This window comes from Ovis canadensis, chromosome 1 (genome assembly GCF_042477335.2).
Source record: "Ovis canadensis isolate MfBH-ARS-UI-01 breed Bighorn chromosome 1, ARS-UI_OviCan_v2, whole genome shotgun sequence".
In the NCBI taxonomy this organism is placed as follows: Eukaryota; Metazoa; Chordata; class Mammalia; order Artiodactyla; family Bovidae; genus Ovis; species Ovis canadensis.
The window spans coordinates 205832990-205850349 of record NC_091245.1 but is presented as its reverse complement, the minus strand read 5'-3'; positions in this window follow the sequence as shown (position 1 = coordinate 205850349).

The window sequence follows — 17360 nt, the reverse complement described above, 5'->3', positions numbered from 1 at the left end:
TGACTGGAGACAGCATCTATGCATATTTTTATATACAAATATAATATTGTAATATTTGTATCTCAGCATCTAACCTAGGGCTCTGGCTAAAAGTTTGCTCAATTCTGTAGGTGCTTCTGTAATTCAATAGGTGAAAAAGCAGTCCTGGAATGGTCTATTCTGGGCAGTGCTGCAGTGCCCTCTAGTGGATTCTCTCTGAACTTCATGAACTCTGACTTGTGGCAGCACTAATCCTTGAGCCGGAAAGCATAGAAGTTTGTCCTCAGAAGCCAGTCAGGCTTGGCCTCCATTACCGCTGGTCATTCTTCTGTCATGCAGAGAGCGAGGCTCAGCAGGAGCTGAGACTGTGTGGGTTGAGGCTGGGGTCACACTGAGGAGGGGGTTGAAGTCAGCCAACCAGATCTGAGCCCTCCTAGGGCAGGGGCAGAGGAAATTCAGACCACAGCTTTCTTCCCAACCCTCTCTTCTCTTTCTCTTCTCAGGCAAAAATGACTCAACAGATGCCTTGATTCTGTTAGCTAAAAAAAAAAAGGTATCTAAGGCAAGATGGCACACAAAGATAAAAATTCTCTCCTATGAGCCTAATACTTGACACCCACATCTAATCCATCAGCAAATCTTGTTGGTTCTGAACCCAAAACACATCCCAAACCCATCCCCACAGCCAGACCATTGCCCGAGCCACCATCACCTCCAACTTGACTTATCCCCACAGCCTCCTGGCACATTGCCTGGGTTCTGCTCTTCCTCCCCTACAATCTAGACTCCATATAGTGCCAGGAAGTTCTTCTAAAATCATAAACCAGATCACATTGCCAGGCCTTTAAGAAGGCTTCACTTGTCCCTCATTTCACTTGAAATAAAACCCAAACGCCTCCCTGTGGCCTATGTGTAGAAAGATGTCATCACAGAGGGTGGGCCCAGGACCAAACGGTAGGAGTGGCAGAGCTTGAACTCTGACACAGGAAGGGAGGCATTTTCTAATAATGAAAGCCGTTCGGGTTGCCTGCTCCACAAGGGGTAAGGTCCTGCTGGGGCCGTGCAGAGCTGGTTCTGAGAAGATTTCTGTACGAGGCTGACTGGGGGCTGCAGTGGGTCATCTCCTGCTGCCTTCCTGTCCCAGAATTTTCTATCTCTGGAAACAAGAAATGTGAGAAGGAAATCCCCGCTTTGTTGGTGGTGGCAAGATAAATAGAATCTGAACACAGGCAGTACCCGTTTAGGAAGGGTCAGCCTCTGCTTCTTCTGGAACACTTCCTCCCGAGAGGAGCACAGAACTTGATGGGCAGCCCCTTCTTCCTCTTCAGATGCTGGGCAGGCCAAGTCTGTCTGCCTCTTGGCAACTTCCTTGTCTCGGTCCCTCTTCTTCCCCTTTACAGAGTTCTGGTCACTCCTCCAAAACCCTGCTGGAGATGATGCTGCATGTTGGGAGAACAGAGATGCAAGGTGTAAACTCTGTGTCAAGAAAGTTCACAGACTAGGGGATCTGGGCTGGCAAGGAGTTATAGCTCCTTGAGGATGATGCTGGACTAGCGTGGAGGGTGAGGGAAGGGCAGAGCACACATGAACTGGAGAGTGTCAAATCAATGCTGGCCGGCATCACTCACCCAGGGAGCCACATGGTCGTGGTATCTGGAGAGTCCAAGGGTGGTGTCCAGGCTTGGGTGGTTTTTAAAGATCCTCAGGTGTTTCTAAGATGAGTAAGGGTGCGGGTCCCTGATTTCACTGGGAAGAGTTTCATCTTCAAGACACCTGGATTAGAATCCCAGTGTTGCCTCTTGACAGCGGTGCCTGTGGCATCTACCTCTGTAGTGCTGGAAATGATCAGGAGGAGGAACAGGAAGGAGGGAGGGATAGAGGAGACGAGCAGAGATTTCTTGGGCAGTGTGCCTGGCCAGAGATCACCAGGCTGCAGGCAGGTGTCTTTGCAAATGGCCACATCACACAGACACTGCTGCACTCCAGGCCCGGGCACAGTCGTGGGCACCCACACATTGCAGTTGCCCTTTCTGGAGCATCTGCCACCAGACTTGTTATAGAAGGAACCAAGATGGCACCTGCACACAGGGAACACGGTGCGTGCATACATTCACGCGTGCAGGCTAAGTCGCTTCAGTTGTGTCTGACGCTTTGTGATGCTATGGACTCCCGCCAGGCTCCTCTGGCCATGTGATTCTCCAGGCAAGAATACTGGAGTGGATTGGCATGCCCTCCTTCAGGGGATCTTCCCGACCCAGGGATCAACCTGAGTCTCATGTCTTCTGCACTGGCAGACAGGTTCTTTACCACTAGCATCACCCGGGAAGCCCAGGCAACACAGTAAATCCTTGCAAAACGTTATGGAAGGGACCTTCCCTGGTGGTCCAGTGGTTAAGACTTTGCCTTTCAATGCACAGGGTGTGGGTTCAATCCCTGGTTGGGAAGCTAAGATCCTACAAGCCTTGCGGCCAAAACACCAAAGCATAAAACAGAAACAATATTATAACAAATTCAATAAAGACTTTAAAAATGGTCCATGTCAAAAAAATCTTTAAAAAACCCAAAAACATTATGGAAGGATTTTCACCACCACTCTGTGACATGGGTACCATGAGTATCCATTACAGAGAAAGAAATGGGGGCATGGGTTAAGTGGTTTGTCTAAGATACCCGAAGTCAAGTCTTGGACTGAATTAGAATGCAGACCTGTCTCAGGCAAAAGCATAGAATGAGTCTGCCTTACTCACTATCCAGCTTAAGAAATAAAATATCATAGACACAATTGAAGCCTCTGTAGTCCCCAACTGAACTCCTTAACCCTCTCCTCTACAACCATTCTCCTGAATTTGGTGTTGATCATTTTCCTGCGTCTTTGTATAACTTTACCATACATGCAAAAGTTCATAAACAGTACATGGTATTCTACTGTATGTTTTGAACCATTTAGTGTCATAGCAATGAAAACCTCTTGCTATTGGTGTTTTCTTCTCAAAATAGTTCTTGACATTTATCCATGTTGATTACATGTATCTCTAAATTATGTTTTATCATCACTTAAATTTTTTTTTTTTTTAGTTGCGCTGGGTCTTCGTTGCTGTGCCTGGACTTTCTCTAGTTGTGGGGAGCAAGGGCTTGTCTTCATTGCAGGGCTGGGCTTCTCATTGCGGTGGTTTCTCTTGTTGCAGGGCACAGGCTCAGGAGTTCTGGTGCACAGGCTTTGTCGCTTTGCCGCATGTGGAATCTTCCCAGACTGGGGATCAAAGCCCTGTCCCCTTCACTGACAAGTGGACTCCTATCCACTGTACCACCAGGGAAGTCCTTAAAATTTTTACTTATGTATTTTGACATTTGAGATATAATTGACATATAACATTGTATTAGTTGCAGGTGTATGACAATGATTTGATGTTTGTCTGTATTGTGAAATGGTCACCACAATAAGTCCAAGTAACATCCATCACCACACAGAGTTATGGATGTTCTTCTTATGAAAATTTTAAAAAATTAATTTTTTGGCTGTGCTGGGTCTTTGTGGCGGCACTTAGGTTTTCTCTAGTCGCAGCGAGCAGGGGCTGCTCTGTAGTTGCAGTGCGCGGGCGTCTCATTGCAGTGATCTCTCTTGTTGTGGAGGCAAGCTTGAGGGCACGCGGGCCCAGTAGCTGCGGTGCTCGGGGTTAGTTGCTCAGAGGCATGTGAGATCTTTCCGGATCAGAGATTGAACCCATACTCCCTGCACTGGCAGGCAGATTCTTAACCATGGGACCAGCCGGGAACTCCTGATGAAAACCTTTAACACCTACTCTTACGGCAGCTTTCAGCTTTCAAATGTGTAATCCAGTCTGATTAGCTGTCGTCATGCTGTATGCTCCCTCTCCAGGACCTGCCTTATAACTCGGAGTCTGTCTCTTTCGACCACCTTCACCAACTTTGCCCACCCCTCACCTCCTTCCTCTGGCAACCAGTCTGTTTTCTGTATCTATGAATTCTGCTTTTTTTTTCTTTTCTAATAAGATTCTCCATATGAACGAGGTCACACAGTATTTGTCTCTTTCTGTCTGACAGTTCACTTAGTATAAGGTCCTTAAGGTCTAGCCATGTTGTCACAAACGGGAGAACCTCCTTCTTCCTGGGGCTGAACACCACCCCATCGTGGATACTTGCCACATTGTCTTTTTCCATCTGTCTGTCAGTGGACTCTTAGCTTGTTTTTGTGTCCTGGGTATTGAAAATAATGCTGCCACGAACATGGGGATACAGATATGTTTTTGCGTTTTTAAATTTCATTTCTTTTGGATAAATACCCAGAATGCCATGATTGCTGGGTCGTATGGTAGTTTTCGGAGAAGGCAATGGCACCCCACTCCAGTACTCTTGCCTGGAAAATCCCATGGACGGAGGAGCCTGGTAGGCTGCAGTCCATGGGGTCGCTAAGAGTCAGATAGACTGAGCGTCTTCCCTTTTACTTTTCACTTTCATGCATTGGAGAAGGAAATGGCAACTCACTCCAGTACTCTTGCCTGGAGAATCCCAGGGACGGGGGAGCCTGGTGGGCTGCCATCTATGGGGTCGCACAGAGTCGGACACGACTGAAGCGACTTAGCAGCAGCAGCAGCAGCATGGTAGTTCTCTGTATAGTTCTATTCTTAGTTTTTTGAGGTATCACCATACTGTTTTCCACAGTGGCTGCACTCATTTACATTTTTCTCTACACCAGCATTTTTATCTCTTGTTTTTTTTCGTAATTGCCATTCTAACAGGTGTGAAGTGGTTTATCACTGTGATGTTGATTTGCATTTGCCCAGTGATTAGTGATGTTCAACCTTTTCTTTCTTTTAAAGGTACAGGCATACTTCATTTTATTGAGCTTCACTTTAGTGCACCCTGTGGATAGTGCATTAAACATTTTTTTATTGGGGTATATTTGATGTGCAATATTATATATGTTTCAGGTGTACAACACAGTGATTTCACAATTTTTAAAGGTTATACAGCATTCATTATTACTACAAAATACTGGCTATATCCTCTGTGCTGTACACTATATCTTGGTAGCTTCTTTTATATATCATGGTTTATACTTCTTAATCCCTTACTCCTAATGTACCTTTCTGTTTCTTTTTTGTTATATTCATTACTTTGCTTTATTTTTTAGATTCCACATGTTGGCGAGATCACACCGTATCTGTCTTTCTGTCTTATTTTAGTTAGCATATTACCCTCCAAGTCCGTCCACGTTGTTGCAAATGGCTGTGAGCCTTTTCGTGTGCCTGTGGCCATCTGTGTGTCTTCTTTGGAAAAATGTCTACTCAGATCCTCTGCCCGATTTTTCTATTGTTTTTACAGTCACTTTTTAAAAGTCATGATTCTGTTGATGGCCCTTAGGTTGCTCTCAATTTTCCGCTATTATAGACGGTGCTACCACAGACATTTCTGTGTGGGTGACCTTGTGCCGGCATGGGAGAGTTTCACAAGGGTGGGTGCACACGCAGGAGTGGAGCTCCTGGGCTCAGGGCATTGTGCTCTTCAATTCCTGTAGTCTATGTGCCAGCTATGTGCCCTATGCCCTCCCCCACATTTGGTGGAACCAGATTTCACGTGTACAAGGCTACTTTCCTATTCTGGGCTGAATAGCCCTTTTGTGATAAAAACAACAGAACAGTCACACAGGGAATGCATCTAGACCACGTTCTTGGCTGTTAAGTCCTCAGCAAAGCCTGGATGGAGGTCGCTAAGGCAAGCTGTGCCGTTATTAATTCAGGAAGAACATCCTGTTAGGAAACATGGAGTGAGAGACGTGGAGTGTGCTGGGAACTTGGACGTGCCTGTTGGCCATCTCCACCAGCAATCTGCTTCAAGGCACCATCTTTTTGTCTCGACCTTGTGTTTGAGGGAATAAACAGGGAGCTCAATCTTCTGGGTTTGCCTGGCATGATCCTAGTTCATGCCAGTTGTCCCAGCAAAAGTATTAATAGCATCTTCTTTGACTCTTCAAAGTGCTTAGCTTGGAAAGATAAATTACACGGTCACCCTAGCTATAAGAGCGACAATTCAGATCAATTTCCTATCCAAAGTGTTCTGATTTTTGATACTCTGCTGGGATTGATGCAGAGATGATGGAGGACTTTGAGAGCCTGGGGGCTGTGAATCCTGGGGTCAGAGCCGCCACTGTTGCTGCAAAAACAAGATTGAAGATGGAGGTACAAGCCCTCAGAAACTTTCAGAGAGCTGACCACAGCCCCTTCCCCTGAGAAGGTCTGGTGTGCTCACTGAGGAGGCCTGGCCTTGCTTCCCACGCACTGCCCATGGGACGGCCAGCTCAGGGGCAGGTGGTGCCGGGCAGCCTGGAAGGCCCTCCCCCTCCCAGGCTCCTCAAGATCGGAATCTGTTCCAGGCCACCAGACAGCGCTGCCTGCCAGCCCGTTCACAAAAACAGTTCCTGGACGTGCTTCGTGAGTTGTGGCCAAGCTCTTGTGACACCACCTCTTAGAATTACAAAGAGATCCTTTGTGGGCAGCCGGCTCCAGCTAACAGCTTGTGGATGGCTGGACTCCCCCTGGCACTTTCTTTACTAGACAGCCCCCTCACTCCTGTCCATTCACTTCCAGACAATCTGGGATCCTAGATGGATAATTGGGCCATCTGATCAACCTGAAGAGGTAGGTCAGGGCGGCCTTCCAGTGTTAAAGCTTCCGGAGGAAATGACAGGGCACAATGGGAGACCTGTGGTGGGAGACAGCTCAGGGCACCGGCATTCAGGGGTTCTCTTCCAGCACTGGGCCACCTCCCAGGCACAGGCCACCAGCTTAGCAGCATGCTCATGTGACAAAGGCTTATCCTTAGAAATAAGTCCACATGGGATTTCCAACCGAGCCGCCTCAGCAGCTGAGTCTCTTGCTTTAAAGAATAGACCCACTGAGGATAACTCCTACCAGAGGCGTTTCCAGACGCCTCTGGGGTTACCACCTCCATGAAGTCTTTGTTGAGCTGCCCCACCCCCACCTAGGCCCAGATAATAGTGTGCCCTCTTGCAATTGTGCCTCCCCCATGATCCATGATGACTGTAGACACACACACACACACGCACACATGCCTATCACAGCAGAATTATTCCCCCAAGGACAGTGACAGGATCTCATTTAGTTCTGCATTCCCCTTTATGCACTAGGTGCTTAGTACAAGTTTCCTGAATGAAGAAATGAGTCAATCCTGCACCTAGAGGGCTTGATCTCGGAAGCTGACTGAATAGAGGAACTCAGATGATAGGTCAAGTCTCTTTTTCGCCTTCCTCATTTTTGTCTGTCTCAGTTTCTGCTGTGTGGACAGACTGTTTCCATGTTCGGGGAGGATGGTCACCAGCAAGCCCTAATTCTTAGCACTTCTGCTCTGGGAAAAGAAGGCAGCTCCATGGCCTTCCCATAGTCCCTCAACTACCCCTGGGCCCATGATGGGCGGGGGGCGGTCCTCTGACTGGAAAGCCCACTAGAATCCTATGGTTACACTGGGGAGAGACAGCTCCCCAAAGTGAGGGGATGGAGGTGGTCCTGAAAAGACAGAGTTAATGGACATCCAGAGCACAGCACTGAAGCTTGAGGAATTCCTAGGAAGAGAGATTCAGAGCTAGAGGACTCTGGGAGCCTCTAATAACAACAGCCAAGGAGCTTAGGCCTGGCCAAGTTTTACAAGGACATCCCCTCTGCAAGCACAAGAAGTTGTTATACCTGCAGGTTCTGGACATCAGTCAACAGTGAGTGGATGTTAACTGAGGGCCTGCTCAATACCAGACACCGTGCAGGCCTGGTGGGAGGGTGGGCTCGGTGGTCAGCAAACCTGACATGTCCCCTGCCTTCCCATGGCTGGCCATCTATTTGATGGCTATGTCCACTGAGCGGTCTCCACTGAGTCTCACCTCCTAGCAGGCTTTGATTCCAGGATGACTGGGGTGGGGCCAACTTCCCAACAGCTAACATTCTTAGAACTGGGCTTGACGGCACAGCCCCATTTCGTTCTGGCAACAGTGCTATCTGTAGATTTTAGGCCTTAGAGTCAGAAACAGGTCCTAACTCAAGAAAGAAAACACACACACACACACACACAAACAAAAAACAGGAGAGAGGAAATTCGAGGGTGGAAAGAGAGAGAGAGAACCGGAGAGTCAGTTCACCGAGCTGAAGGAAACCATGGACAGGCCCGCTTTAGGGTGGGCTGGGATGGAACCAGGGCCTGCAGTGGCTGTATGTGGACTCTAGAGGGTGCTGCTCCACGGGCTCAGCATCAGCTACCTTCTGTCCCCGCGACCTCTCAGGCCTCCAATGCCCAGAACAAGGCTCTGACTGACCTGACCTGGGCCGATGCCCATCTCTGGGATGGGGGTCAGGTTCTGTGATTGGCAACCTTGCCCTGTGGAGTTGAGGAATGGCAGGTCACCCAAAGGAAGGGTGAGAGGGAGGGAAATGTATTGCGTGAGTGTGTGTTCAGTCATGTGCTACTCTTTGCAACCCCATGGACTATATGAAGCCTGCCAGGCTCCTCTGTCCATGGAATTTTACAGGCAAGAAAACTGGAGTGGATTGCTACACCCTCCTCCAGGGGATCTTCCTGACCCAGGGATCAAATCCGTGTCTCTTATGTCTCCTGCATTGGCAGGTAAGTTCTTTACCACTGAGCCACCTGGGAAGCCCAGGTGGTGTATTGGGGGTGGACAAAAACAGCAGCCATGTACCGTCTAGATGCTGTTATTATCTCCACCTTCTAGGCTTAGAGAGGTTAAAAGGCTTGCTCAAGGTCACAGTGGTGGTGAGTGACAGGACCTAAACCCAAACTTCTTGGCTGCAGAGCCCACACTCTTAATCTCTATACCATGGGTGGGGGACAGTGGGGGTACCTCACTGGATCAGAAACAGTAATTTAACAGGATAATATAGTGGTGAAGAGTTTGTGGACCAGTTAGAAGGGAATCACAATCAAACAGGCCAGAGAGGAAGGACCAACTTACATCAAGGCAGGAGTTAAGATGGATGGGAGGACATGAATGACTGGAGAGCAGGAAGAGGAATGTTAAGGAGCTAAGACCTGTCACAGTTGATAACGAATGGGATGAAGGAAAAAAGGAAGAAGAGAAGTCTGTGCAGCCGTCCTGTGTGGGCACCTGGTGGACGGCACTGTCCTTCCTGGAGCAGAACGCAGAGGAGGAGGTAGGGGGTTGAGGGTGGAAGGGAGATGAGTCTAATTTTGGACATGTTGGAGTTGAAATGCCTGAAGAACACCCCAATGGAGATGTCCCGGAGCCTGTGGAGATGGGGTCTGAGTGTGGGAAAGAGCCGCTGGCATAGCTGGTGTCCCCCGAGGGGGCCAGGTAGCATAAGACTCCCAAAGGCAAGCCTGGGGGTTGCAGCATTTAAGAGCCATTCAGAATACTTCCCAGGGACTGAATTTCATGAGAAAACATCAGGGAAGGGCTCTCATTTGTTACTGCCCATCAGTGTGGTTCTTTCTGCCCCACCCCCTCTCCCCACCGTGCCTCACCCAGTCTGTAAGTCAGTCCTTACGTTCCAGTGTCCAGAGCATTTCCTGAGCAGAGCCTGGTCTGGCCTGCTGAGTGTGCTTTGTGGCGCTGCAGCACTTACTATAGCAACTTAATCAGGTCAGTAAATACTTGCCCTGCTAGACCTGAGCTTCCATGCAGGCAGGAGCCGTGTCTGTCTCTCTGGGGTATCCTTGTAGGAGGTGGAGACACTCCCCGCCCTTTTCCAGGGATGTCTATTTACGTGGTTAGTTTCTGAGGCTCAGATGGGGACTGGGTTTCATGTATTAAAACTCAGTCACGTTCCTGTGGCCCTTCTCTCCCTTCCTTCACCTATGCCCCTGAATCCATGGACAGCCAGGCTATCCTGGAAGCTGGTGTCTTCTCCTCTCCTGTTTTTCTGCACAAGTACAGGGCCCCTGGGAGGGCTCTGCATTTGGGCCAGGGCCCCTGATAAGGCCCTGGTCTGGACTGTCAGGCTGAGGAGGTGCTCCATTGGCTCAGAGAGACACCGACTTTGGGATGTCTCATATACTCACTCAGCTAATATTAATAATAAAGAGGAACCTTGGTTTCTCACTTATTTTTATCCTCAGTGCCTTGGGAACTTTATGGAAAGGGAGGCTGATGGGAGGGCAAGACTTAGCCACCTACTGGACCCCTCACCTCATTTAATCAGGGAAAGAAGGAAGGCAGATCTGGAAAGACCAGAGCAGGCTTCTGGCCTCCAATCACAGCCGTTTATGATGCTCTGTCCCTGGGAAGACAGGAGACAGAGATGGCCAAGTCTTGTCCTACCGTCACTCCCCTTCCTATAAAGTTCCCAAGGTGGGGAGGATAAAAATAAGTGAGAAACCAACATGCCTCTTTATCATTAATATCAGCTGAGTCAGAGCATTGGTCTCGGAGCTCTGAATGCAATGCAAATCCTGGGCAGTGTTCTTGTGCGCAGTCCACACACCGTGCCAGACGACGGTGACGTTACAAGAGTCCCAGGCTTCATCCTGACGCATTTTTGAAAGGCCCCTGTCGGTCTGCCAGCAAGTAGTGGTGTAAATATCAAGAATGGGGTGTAAATATCAAGAACGGAGCAGGAGTCCAAAGGTCCGAAGGGCCGATTAGGTAGGTAGCATTTCCTTGGCCAATGAGTAGCCTCCAGCTCTGATAAAAGTCTCTCAAACTGCCTGTGTTCTGCGTTCAAAGTAACGCTACAAGCTGAGCATCCTGTTTTCTCCTTGTTCTACAACTTTTGTTCATTTAGCAGAGCGTCCAGCACTAGCAATAATAATTAGCATTGACTAATAGTAGTAAATGACCCTACCATTTATTGATGACTTATTGTGGGCTAGGTATTCCATTCAGGCTTTTACATGTTTCTCCTAGGAGGTTGGTGTTGTTATTTTAGGAATATGGAAGTGGAGATTCAGAGAGAGGAAGCGACTTGCTCAGGTCACAGTGCTGAGGAGAGGTGGAGTCCGGTTCGTAAGCCAAGTCTGGTGAACTCTGAAGCCCCGTTCTTTCGCCGCTGTACTGCTCTCCCTCCGGCTGGGAGCAATAGGTGCCGTGGGCACTCCGAGAGTAGCAGCAGGGACCCAGACAGGCCTGACGACACACATTCCCAGAAGGAGGAAGCTAGTGGGTCTGACCGCAGAGCAGTAGCTTTGGCAAACAGGGAGAAGCAAATGCCTCACCTGTCCAGTGACTGCAGAACTCGGGCAGGTCAGGGGCCATTTTCAGCTGGGCTGGAATTGGATGAAACTGGCCAGAGCCAGTATCAGGGCAGATACTGGGGAACGGGGACAAGCGGGGAGAAGGGGCTGGGGATTCCAGTGACCCCTCCCCACCTGGGGCAGGTACAGAAGACTTGCACTACCCAGAGACTCAAGGCAGGATCTGGCGAGGGCTTGAGCTCTGCAGAGGAAAGGAGAGCCCCTGGCGGGGGCCAGGGGGTGGAGAACCACTGACCCTGGTGGTCCCGAGTGGGCCTCTCTAGGGATCCTTTCATATCAGGTGGAGGTGAAGGGAAGAGGAGGGGAAATGCAAGACGCAAAGGCATTATCTTGTAAAGCAAATGTAACTGATCGACTTCTCTCCCTGAAACCTTAAAACCTATGGGGACTTCCTATCTTCCTTGGGGAGAACTCCAACCTCCTTCACATGGCTGCTGAAGTCCTCTGCAATGTAGCACTGCTGACCCACCAGTGACTCCTGGGCTGTCACCACCCCCAACACCTACTTTATGACCTGGTGTTTCTCCTGACCTCCCTCTGACATTAGGCTCAACTTTTTATTTATTTATTGAACTTTTATTTTGTGTTGGGGGTACAGCCCATTAACAATGTTGTGATAATTTCGGGTGAACAGCAAAGGGTCTCAGCCATGTACGTACATGGATCCATTCTCCCCTAAATCCCCCTTCTGGGAGCTTCTAAGACACATCAGTGCCAGGCCCTGCCCCCCGCTGAGATCCCTAGACATGGGCAGCCTTCATTTTTAAAAACTGCCCAGGTGATTCTGGTGTGTGGAAGCTGAGAATGCCTACTGCTCAGCATTCTTGTCTGTCACCCTCTACCGGCCAGCTTCTCTTATTCACCAGGCCTTAGCCCTGTCTCAGCTCCATGCCTGCCTCCTTAGGAAAACTTCCCTCACTCCCATCATGGTGTTCTTGACAAGGTGGGCTCGGTGCATGTCTGTGCCTAGGCCCCCTATTGTCCTGGGCTTGTCCTGTGTTTCCTGGACACCTGCCTTCCCCCTCTGACCGTGACCTCCCTGCGGTCAGGGGACCTGATCACAGTTGTTCCCTCACACCTGGCATGCAGTAGCTATTCAATAAATGGCTGAAATGATAAATATCAAGTCAAAATCTGCCTCCCTAAAAGTCACCCTTAGGGAATTCCCTGACAGTCCAGTGGTTAGGACTCTGCACTTCCACTGCAGGGGGCGTGGGTTTACATCTCTGGTCTGAGAACTAAGATCCTGCAAGCTGTAAGGTGCAGCCAAAAAAAAAAGTCATCCTTAGTCCCTGATATTTCTTCCTTCCTAATTAAACATGAAAGCCCCAGTCTTTTCCATTTTTTAACTTTCCCCAAACGGCTATGGGTATTGGTCTTAAATTAGCACTTTTGGATCCCTCTGGGTCCTCGCTGTCCTCCTGAGCGGGGAGCTGGCTTTCTGTTCCTGCAAACATTAGTGTTTCCCCAAATAGCTCCTAGAAAAAGGAAGTGCAGTGTCTCCACAAGAAAAGACAGTTTGCAAACAGGAGCTCTGCGCAGGCAGGCTCAGCGGCAACTGAGGCATCCCTCTGTCTGGGAGATGTTTAAAGCACCTCCACTTAAGATCACAGAGAGATTTAGTCAATACTCCTCTATTTCCTCCTCCACCCTTCCTCAAGGGAAGCCAGAACTGAGCTCCTGTCAGAGAAGATACAGGCCGTAGAACAGCTTCAAGAAAGCGGAGGGGATGATCCAGGTTGGATCGGAAGAAGATGAAGGCCAGAAGCTGCCAACAGGGCGTTAATTGGCTTTGGAACAGCTGAGAACTTCACCCTGGTCCAAACACCCCGAGGCAATTTCCAATTTCCGAAAGCAACTGTGGAGGAAGAGGTCTGTACCTTTCTCGCCTCCTTGAATGGGCAGCTCGGAAGTGGGGGAAGGAGCCAGGAATCCACGGGGCATCCTTTTCCTCCACCAACTGCCCAGGGCCTGGACGGAAGCCAGGCTGCCCGCCTCCTGGGGCTTGGGAATGAGCCCGAGAATAAAGGAAGCTGCGGGCCCGGCTCCCATCCCGGAGGGGAGGTGCTGACGGCAGCCAGTGCCCGGCCCTGCGGGGATCAGAGGAGAGGAATGGCTGTTGCCAGAGCGTTGCGTGCGGACAACTAAGCTTTGTTAGATTTCTGGCTCCATTGACTTTTCTTCTCTGAGATCAGTTTCCTCATCCGAACATGAGGGTGTTGTTGGGCCAGGAGTCAAAGGTTATTTCTAGGCTTGCCTTCTGGGGCTGGTGAGAAAACGGAGAAAGCAGAGAAAGAGAAAAGTGTGGGAGTGATTGTGACTCAATGCATGTCTGCAGATGACCACAGTTCTTGACAGGAAGCCCTGCTCATAAAGGAAGAGTGGAGAGTCTCCCCTACCTCTCAGATGAGACATCAGATGAGGAAACTGAAGCCGGTGGAGCTTTATTTACGTTTTAAAAATGTTTATCTGCACGGGGTCTTAGTTGCGGCACTCGGGATCTGCATGTGAACGCTTGTTGCAGCATGTGGGATCTAATTCCCTGATCAGGGATTGAACCCTGGCCCCTGCATTGGGGCTTGGGGTCTTAGCCATTGGACTACCAGGGAAGTCCCCCAAGAAGTTTTAAAAGACTCACACATGATCACATGGTAGCCAGCAGAGGACCTTTGTCTACTACAGGGATGGCAGGTTGGTGGAACTTCCTATGCCAACTCTCAGAGATTGACGAGGGCAAGGGCCGTCTGCAGCATGGCATTGAGGAAACAGCCCATAGTTGATGAGCAACGTCTGCCATAGGCTTGGGAGGAGGAAGCGGCAATAGGAATCCCATATATTTGCCCTTCTTACTGGCTGATTCAGTAAATTGCTACTTCATGCAGGTAAGTGGTCCTTATACTGCAGATTCAGTGGAAAATAAGACAAGCCCTTGCTCTCAGGAAGCTAACGTTTTAGAAAGGGAGACAGACAATGCATACATAGACAAATGACTATATAATATAATCTCAACTAGTGCTAAGTATAAGGAAAATAAAATAGTGCAATGGGAGAGACAGTGATGGTGTGGGGGAGGAGGGAGGAGATCAAAGTGGTCAGAAAGGTGATATTTAAGTGGAGACCTAAATTCTGAGAGGCAGCTCTATAGGAGCTGGAAAAAGAAGAGATCCAGACAGAGGGAATAGCCAGTGCAAAGATCCTGAGGTGGTACCTACAAGTGACAGAGAGAGATCAGATCTGAGGCTGCCTAGGTGGTACTGGAGGTCAGCGAAGGAGGTGGGAGTGTTGTTGTCAGCTGTCAGCTCCATGAGCCCATCTGAATGCTGACAGGCCTCCCAAACCTAGCCAGTCCAAAATGACATCCTCAGTCCCTATTCCCCCTTCCTGCCCCAACCACATTGCCCCTCCTCAAGTTTTTACTTCTTTTCCTATAAATGACCACCCATCCCATTGCTTAGACTACCATGCTGTACAAAGCCAGCCCTGTCACCATCACTTCTTGCCTTCCTCCCTGGACTCTGCCTCCACGCTAGTTCTTAACTGAAACCCCAAAAGCACTCATCCCCCATCACTTATTTTCCCAAAGCCCTCTTCTCCTAGTTTTGTCTTTCTCACCACCATCCCCAAACCACAAACCCAGGAACACATATTTATCATTTTTTAAAAAGAGAATTTGGAGTTGGTTCCAGCCCCAATTCAATTTGCATACATTCTATTTTAATTATCCCCAAACTGACCATGTGTCCAGATTGGTTCTGGGGCATGAGTGTTAATTATTATATGGCACCTGCAGTTATTAGATATTTGCAGTGCTCCCGGCCCTGTGGTCAGAGCACCATCATAGCCCTGTGAGGGCGGTATGATCATTGTCCCACCTTCATTCCCATGGATACTTGGACTCAGAAAGGTTCAGCTTCTTATCATAAGTCCCCCAGCTGGTAAATGACTGAGCTAGGATTTAGACTTAGCTCCCTCTGATGCCAAAGTCCAAGGTTTTGCTTCTACATTAATCTCCCTCCTGGAAACAAACCGGCAAAGAATGATGGGCCCAGAGAGAGGCCCATCTTGACCTCAGTCTGGACGTTCTCCCTTCACTCCAAATTAAAAGCTGGAGGAGCCTGCTCCTGGGTTCCTTGGTACTTCATCAGCCTGAAAAGATAAGAGGGCGAAGACTGTCTGCTCACTTAGCCCTGCAGAGATGAAAGCCCTCCTTATCTGGCCTGGCTCTCTATTCCTGTCCCTCCACCTGCCCTCTGCTCACGTCTGTTCTGTTGCCAGGTGGTCACTTCCTGCCCAAGGTTGCTGTAGCCAGTACTCAGGTGCCCTCCAGCCTGTCGGCCTCTTGATCAGGAGCCATTCCCGTGGGAACCATAGTGCCAACATCCGGTGAGGACGGGCCCTCCGTTACCTGCTGGCCCTGCAGCCTCTGCTATCGGGCCCGAGAACAAAGGAGCCTGGTGCCTGCCGCTAGGCAGGCTGTGTTTGTCCAGGGCGAGGCCTACCCTGGCACAGATGTTGAGCAAACAGGACTGCCGGCCTCACAGATCCGCCTTACGAGCAGGACTTCAGCTGGGAGGTGTTGCTGCCAGGCCACCTGCCGAAATGTTACCCTGTCCTACTGCAACCAGCACCCCAGGGCAGAGGGGGCTCTAGGGCCAGCCCTCCTGTCTCTGGGCCTCAGGCTTCCAGCTCTGCAATGGGAGAGTTGCATAAGGTGATCTCCAAGATCCTTTCTGTGGCCTAGAACCTTGAACGGTGTTTCTGGGAGTCTCTGGGGCTTGAGAACAGATTGAAGGGGTGAAATCTGGGAATCTCATGGCATCCTCCCCCACCCTCACCCACACTCCAGCCCCATGTACCCTCACATGCCTCTGGCCAGTAGGACTAACCTCTCTAGAGCAATGTCCCTGAGCACTGGATCCATGGATCAGTTTACACTAATGGAACTTTTAGGACTGGATCTAGGATACTTCATGGTCAAAGGATTAAGTGTGACCATTTTGCTTCTGAGGCAGCTCAGAATCTGATCTCTTACTCTCTGTCCTGAGAAATCTCATGGTATCTGGAGGAGGTTCAGAGGGATGGATGTTTCTCCAGTTAGGACAGTGAGAGGCTGCATGGTGATAGTGACTCTCGGACTTTAGAGTGCATCAGAATCACCTGGAATGCTTATTTGAAATGCAGACTGTTGGGCTCCATATCCCCAGAAATTCTGAGTCCCAACATCCAAGGTGGATGGGTGGCTTAGAATTCTGAGTTTTTAGCAGGCACCTAAGTGATCCTAAGGTGTCTGATGAAGTAGAATGAGTGAATCTGAAAGCTATATAATCCTTAAAAAAAAAAAAAAGAGCTATAGACTCTGATTCAAATCCCATCCTGCTACTTATGAGCATTGTGACTTGGGGCAAATCACTAAGCCTTTCTAGATGTCAGTTTCGTTTGTAAAATGGGGCTATAATAACATCTACATCTTAGTAAACTAGACTGATTTTTTTTTTCAGAGTGTTTTTGCACTTTGCAAACATTTGTTGAGCAAATGGGGTAGGAGTCTATTTGCCCAGTTCAGAAACCTGGGGATTCTTCTTAATGTCTCTATCTACCCCATGCTTCTCAACCACCCAATCACAATTCCCCTGAGCTCTGTGTCCTAAAATATCTTAGACCTACCCACTTCTCTCCATCCCCACAGCCACTATTCTGGTCCAAGCCACCACCTTCCTCTGCCTGCCCACTGCACAGCTTCCTCACTGACCTCCCTGATTCCACCCTTGCCTCTTCTCATTCTTCCTTCCCAAAGAAGCCATGTTAACCTGATAAAGTAATGCCCCTGCTTCAGACCGTAGCTCTTAGGAAGGCCTTCTGAGTCAAAAAAAAAAAAAAAAAAAAATCCTCTGCTCCCCACAGCTACTCCCAAACTTCCTTTTGGCTCCCCTCAGCCTCCAACTCTATATTTAAGATACTCTGAACTTCTTTCCATTTCCTCCAATGAATATCAGTTTCTCTTGCCCCTGGGACTTCACACAAAGCGTGTTTGCTTTGCTTGAGACTGCCCTCCCCGGTCCCCAAACACATATTCTTCGCCTACTATTCATCTTTTATATTTCGACTTGAATGTCATTTCCTCAGGGCCAGAC